Below are 7,178 nucleotides of genomic sequence, written 5' to 3'. Positions count from 1 at the left end.
TGACACTGGGTAAGCTTCCAGTATTTGGATGTTTACATCAAAGAATACGGCTCTAAGCACTATTGGACTTAATATCTGAGGTCATCAGTCCCCTAGACTTAGAACTTCTTAAACCTATCTAATCTAAGGACATCATACACAGCCACGCGGACCTGCGACCGTAGCAGCAGCCTAGTTCCGGAATGAAACGCCTAGAAGCGCTCGGCTACAGCGGCCGGCTTTACAGCAAAGAATCAGAACAAATGTTACTACGGACTCGTTGTAAGAGGGCGTGCTGTGAAGTAACGCTTCTGAATTTTTTATATGAAAACAGTTCACAACTTCATAAATAAAACAAACGTCATCAACATTTTACATCTTTGTTTTTCATGTCTACATATTTGCAGCCGACTGCCGTTAGAGGGTTCTGAATGGTAGTGTGTAACATGGCTGGGTGTAATGCAACCATGTCGGTGCGTGACAAACAGCGTGCTGTAATCAAATTTCGAATTCTAAGAGCTCGGCCACACATGGAGAACCCTCTCACTGAGCATGAAGATGCCAGACCACACACGACTACTTTGACGTCTCCAATACGCAGACGTGTTGGGTTCACTGTCATCGATCATCGTCCACACAGTCCCGATATGGCCCCATCCCATTTTCATCTGTTTCCAAAACTTACAGAACATGTTCAAGGACTTCACCTTGATAGTGATGAAGCGGTGCAAGCAGAGGTGAAAAAAAAAATGGTTCAGATGGCTCTGAGCACTATGGGACTTAACTTCTGAGGTCATCAGTCCCCTAGAACTTAGAACTACTTAAACCTAACCAACCTAAGGACATCACACACATCCATGCCCGAGGCAGGATTCGAACCTGCGACCGTAGCGCTCGCGCGTTTCCAGACTGTAGCGCCTAGAACCGCTCGGCCACTCTTGCCGACAGCAACTTCGAATATTGCACCCTGATTGTACGGCTGGTCCCGGCCGAGATTCGAGTCCTCCCTCGGGCATGGGTGCATGTGTTTGCCCTTAGGATAATTTAGGTTAAGTAGTGTGTAAGCTTAGGGACAAATGACCTTAGCAGTTAAGTCCTATAAGATTTCACACACACAGTGATTGTATCAACAAATTGGTCTGCTGTTGGGAGAAATGTGTTCGTCGCCAGGATGACTATGTTGCGCCGGCCGCGGTGGTCTCGCGGTTAAGGCGCTCAGTCCGGAACCGCGCGACTGCTACGGTCGCAGGTTCGAATCCTGCCTCGGGCATGGATGTGTGTGATGTTCTTAGGTTAGTTAGGTTTAAGTAGTTCTAAGTTCTAGGGGACTGATGACCACAGAAGTTAAGTCCCATAGTGCTCAGAGCCATTTTTTGACTATGTTGAGAAATAAATATTTAGAAACGAAGAATAAAAATCTAGAATGTTACTAAGCATTGGAAGCTTTCTCATACAAATTCGGAGACATAACTTTTCAGCACGCCCTCGTACTTGTTGTTCGCAGTGACCAGGCCCCCACAACCGCAAAAGTGGTCGACTGTGAAGAGCGGACAAATTGAATAGTTGGGCGGCGGCCATTAGAGTGGTAAACTGACGCGCGGAGTTCGAAAGTTTATACATCGCTTTTGGTTATAAAATGCCTTCCCTTGAGTTAGGTCACAAACATAATGCCTCATTTAAATACGTTACTACATTATACTTCTTAATTTATGAACAAACAGCAACTAGTCACTGTTTATGAATTTATCTTACGTACTACATGGAATCTGCCGTAGCTAAAAGTTATGTACTGGACCCCTACCATTTTTCGTAGTTAATTTACGATAGATGTACGCAAAATGCATCAAAATACTCGAAGATTTGTCCACTATATTAATAGACATTTTCTGACTCTACCTTGCATTAAATTTTATGACGAGAAGTGCGTTATATATGGCATTGTGCTTTGGCAACTCACGACCAAATTATCAAGTTTCAACCTAATCTAGACCATGAAAACACTACCGATCAGCCAACTTTCTTCAAAATGAACAGAACATATAAAATGGTATTCTGTCGGTCGGAAATCTTGCCTCCTGACAGCTTGTAACCATTTTTGTAACAGCTGTGGTTTTGAGAAAGGAAACCTGCAAATAGATGCACAGACATTATGCTAATACCGTGTTACAAAAACATTTATTAAGCAAGTGCACTGACAAACAAAACAACTTAAAATATTCTCATATCTGTGAAATGTAATATTCGTTCCTTACTCGAATTTATTTGTACAATTAATCGCTGCACAACTCTTCACCATTGTACTTCTTTTGATTGGAACGTACAGACAGTAGAATTACGAGTAACAAATACTGTATGTACGCCCCAACAAATATACAACGTTGAATCAGGGTCTTCATAAACAACAATACTACACAACACATCAGACTACAACCACTATAATGGCGTCCAGCCGAAGGTTCAAATTGTCCCGCGACTGCAGCGCCATCAGTGACTCTAGTTAGTTTTTACAAGGTCTTTGGCAGTGACGTACACTCATCAGCCAGAACATTATGACCAGCGATCTACTGTCTATAATATATAAACACGTCCAGGCGATAGCAGCGTCACCTGGTGAGGATTGCCAGCTGGTCAGACACACGTAGTGTCAGTGAGCGTACTGCCCGTGTGGGGAAGATGTGCCACCTGGCCGGCCGGTGTGGCCGAGCGGTTCTAGGCGCTACAGACTGGAACCGCGCGACCGCTACGGTCGCAGGTTCGAATCCTGCCTCGGGCATGGATGTGTGTGATGTCCTTAGGTTAGTTAGGTTTAAGTAGTTCTAAGTTCTAGGGGACTGATGACCACAGCTGTTAAGTCCCATAGTGCTCAGAGCCATTTGAACCAAGTCGCCCATCATTACAGATGTCGGACGTCGTAGGCTGGGCAGGCTGGTGAAACAGGACAGGCGGCGATCTGTAGAGGAACTAACATCAGACTTGAATGCTGGGCAGAGCACATGTGTCTGAACACAGAGCGCACCGAACACTCCTAACGATGGGGCTCCGTAGCCGACCACCAATGCAAGTGCCAATGTTAACACCACGATATTGGCAACTACGACTGAAACGGGCACGTGACCATCGGCACTGGACGTTGGCGCAGTGGCATAGCGTTGCATAGTCTGATGAATCCCGATATCTTCATCATGCTGATGGGAGGGCGTGAATCCGTCGTCTTCCAGGGGAACAGTTCCTTTACATCTGTACTGCAGGACGCAGACAAGCTCCATTATGCTGGCATCCATGGGTCCAGTGAAGCTCGTACAAGGCACCATGATGGCCATCGAGTATCGTACACTGGTCGCAGACCACGTACATACCTTCATGACGATCACTTTTCCCGATGGCAGTGACATTTTTCAGCAAGATAATGCACCATGTCACAAGGCCAGGAATATGATGGGGTTATTTGAGGAACACAGTGCTGCCCCCCTCCCCCCAAACTAGCCAGATCTGAACCCGATCCAACACATCTGGAATGTGATTGAACGCGCCGTCAGAGCTCTTTGCCCCCTCCCCCTCTCCCTCCCCGGAATTTACGGAAATTAGGTGATTTGTGTGTGCAGATGTGATCCCAGCTCCCTTCAGCGACCTACAAAGGTCTCAGTGTTTTCATGCCAGAACGCGTCGCCGCCGTTATCCGTGCCAAAGATGGACATACCACCTATTAGGTAGCTGGTCATAATGCTCGGCTGATCAGTGTACAAGTTTAGTTTATCTGCGTAAATGCGAGTATATTACTATTAAATTGAAGGTCCTGCTAGTAAATTGCTGAAGGACAAGGTCGATGGTGGAGTCTCTCTGTTTGTGATAAAAATTTCTGATAATTAATTACAATAAAAAACAAATAGCACATAATTTTGACACTGCAGTAGCTCAAGACAAAGAAAACGCTCTGAATTTCGGATGTTATCGACAGATCTATGTATCTGACCTGGTCACAAGTTACTCATCGTTTAATCGTTGGATTCCGAAGGGCGCACTAGTGTTTGTTGATACAAGCTGTCCACGTGTCTGGAAGTCTTCATATCAGGCGAGCTGTAGGCGTCGATGTGTGGTGTCCTTTGTTTCAGTGACGTTTTGGCTTAAAGGTCGCACGTAGAGCGGTGGGTCGTCAAACCCGTGTGTATTGGCCTTTGCGGCCATACAGTTTACGCTCCCGTGGCTGTTTAGCATCCCTTGAGTAAAGGACTTCTGTATATAAATTTCTCCTTCATCTTAATTTCCATTCGTGGCTTTGGGTTAGCTGGTCGTATGCATATTCTACCATCTCCTTCATGGTTTTCACTTAGTGACCACCTTCATTCATTCGTTTTTAGTTATCTTCTCAGCATCTTTGTCGATATCGTTGCTCCATCTTACCCATGGTTTCTTTCGCTCCCTGCTGCATTCCATTGCTCTTCGGTATGTGTCTAGGATATTTTGGCGTGGTCATTATTTATTAGGTGTGTATTCATCCAAAGAACATTTTACAGTGAAGTTAGATATTTATAACTAATAGATAAGAAACATGTAGGTTTGTAATTACAGGTCTAGTTAATTTGAAAATTATTGTACTATGTACTCACGTCTCATCACGAGTCACTACACACACACACACACACACACACACACACACACACACATCCTTTCGGCAGCCATCATTACACTCTTTATGCATTCGAGATGACTGGGAGTTTGTGTTGTCCCAATCATTTCATCATCATTCATGAAAGTAGCGAGATTGGACCAACCAACATAATCATCATCATCATCATCTTTATGCATCCGCATCTGTTTACCTGCAGCCCTGAGTCAGCATCACTCTTTATGAAGGAGATGTTGATCTCAGAAAGTGAAATGCGGTCATCAGTTTTCATCGCATACCTTGGATACACAATTTTCCTGTAAAATGAGCTGTACTCTGAAAGTTTATTATGAAATTAAAAATATGTTTAATTATTTAAATTTTTTCCAAACTTAACATTCTATAGCAACCGCTGTTGTATGATATTAAAGTAATGCTTACAAATATGGTTTGTATTAGTTAAGAGATATGTTTTAACAGCCATTTTAAACATACTAGCTTTAATTATCCCTTTCACTTCTACGGGGAATTTATTGTACAGTTTGATTTCCTAGTAGAAATATTGTTTTGAGTTTTTTTAAATTTTTCTCGATAGATGACAGGTAAGTCTGACTCTTGTTCCATGGTGATGAATAGAGCTATCACTGTAATAATTACTAATAAGCTTTCTAACGTGCATTTCGTATAGTTGGCACTTAGTTGGTGCAGTTGATATTTCCAACTCTTTGAATATAATTATGCAGTGATGCCAACTATTGTTTTTTAATTGTTGTTGTACTGTCGCTTTGCTGTAGTTTGAATTCTGTGTACATATTTTGTGCACTTGATTCACCAAAAATGGTTCCATTGCTAAGGACTGATGTCGCTGTCCTGCCAGCTTGACTTTCTTTCATTCAAAATTTTGATTTCGAATACTAGTCACTCACTTGTCATCATTTTTTAAAATTATTCTCCATTTTTGAGTTATTAAGGCCCACAGACCATTTTGGCTTTTTGTCGAAAGATGCTCGTTTCATCCTGGTATCAGCTTCTGCCAAGGGCGTCACTGATTGCATATTAAAAGGGCACATAGTCACCACATAGCTCTTCCAGCCACAGGATTTTCTGTTTCTGGCACTTCACAGGTCACATGATGATGACATATTGCCACAATAAAACTTAAAATTTTGTAGCTGATTTTCTGTCCTATTTCCTGTTTTTCCGAAACATCTCTGTAAAGTTACTGATAACATTGTGACTATTATATTCAATTTTTTTACCATGTGATGATTTGCTTTTATAAATTGTATTTAACTTTTCAGGTCATTTAGAGTGTCAAGAGTCTTTACCTTTTATGATCTGAGGCTTTCCCGGCGAATATGCTTCCATCAGCACCACCTGATGATGGCCGAACGGTTATTCGCCGAAATATCGTGGAACTTCGACGATCGGATCCGGCTGGACACCCGAGAACCTTGGATACAGTCTTTACCTTGTTCCCCGTGTGTAAAAATTGGGGGGGGGGGGGGGGGGGCTCATTTGTGTTGTTTATTGCTAGTCCATTTTTGCGCATATTTTAGCTACTGTTACCTCAGCAAGATGATTCACGATGAATAAATCCATTTGTTATTGGGAACCCATGTAGAGCTTACTGCGTATGTTACTAACCCAGTGTACATGACAGCTCTTACAACATACTTTATTAACGTCGCTATTTTCCTTGGTCTTGACTGGTTTTGTGACTTGTTGTTGGTCAAAAACTAGATTTTTCGACCTATATTCCCCAACAAGTTCGCTTTTTTAAAACAATTTCTACGTGTCATCTACATAAATTTTCTTGTTTTTGGTGTTCTTTGCCTCTTGTAGTGATTACCAGCATGTTTCTGGTGATTCTTTCTAATTTATTCATAACATTCCCTAGATAAGCTCTGTTTTTTCTGTTGTTTTTGTGGTTATTAATTCATGTTGGAGATTTTTACACTCTAAAATGTAATACAAATGATCCTACCTCACTGTTCCAAATGTAGATTATTTGTGTGTGCTGGTATACAGAGATGCATTTAGTTTGGTGACGTCACTGTAGTTACATTTTTCTCATAAATGATTAATGAATACTTCTGTTTTAAAAGTAGATCTGTTACTAGCCCTATTGTTAGTTCGTAAATTATATTTTCTAACGCCAGCAGTTTTGTGTCAAATTTCCACACGTCAGTTACGTTTTAAATCTCAAACACTGATAAGCTTTCGTTTCACATAAGCTTACGTACACTGTTGCTATTATCTCTTAGACTGGTGTACTTGTAAATGAATTAAGAGTTTCGAAATATGCAAACTAAATTCTCAGTGGAATTTTTATGTCATTTAAAAAGCATATAGGACTATGGAGCCCATCGAAGAAGAAAACAAAATTTATGTGTTTAATTTATGTAACTAACTACTGTGTGTTTCTAACTGAATAGTTGATTTCAAATGAGTAATCCTTCCTAAGGACAACATTCAGCAACTGTGACATCTTTGTATTTGATGCTAGAGAGTTTCCAGATTTTTTTAAATTTATTTCCATAAGTCTAAACCGTGTTGTGAAATATGTCTGCCCACAAGCACGCTTTGCTCTGAA

Source organism: Schistocerca piceifrons, chromosome 5 (assembly GCF_021461385.2).
Source record: "Schistocerca piceifrons isolate TAMUIC-IGC-003096 chromosome 5, iqSchPice1.1, whole genome shotgun sequence".
NCBI classification, from domain to species: Eukaryota; Metazoa; Arthropoda; class Insecta; order Orthoptera; family Acrididae; genus Schistocerca; species Schistocerca piceifrons.
Note: the sequence above shows the minus strand (reverse complement) of the source record.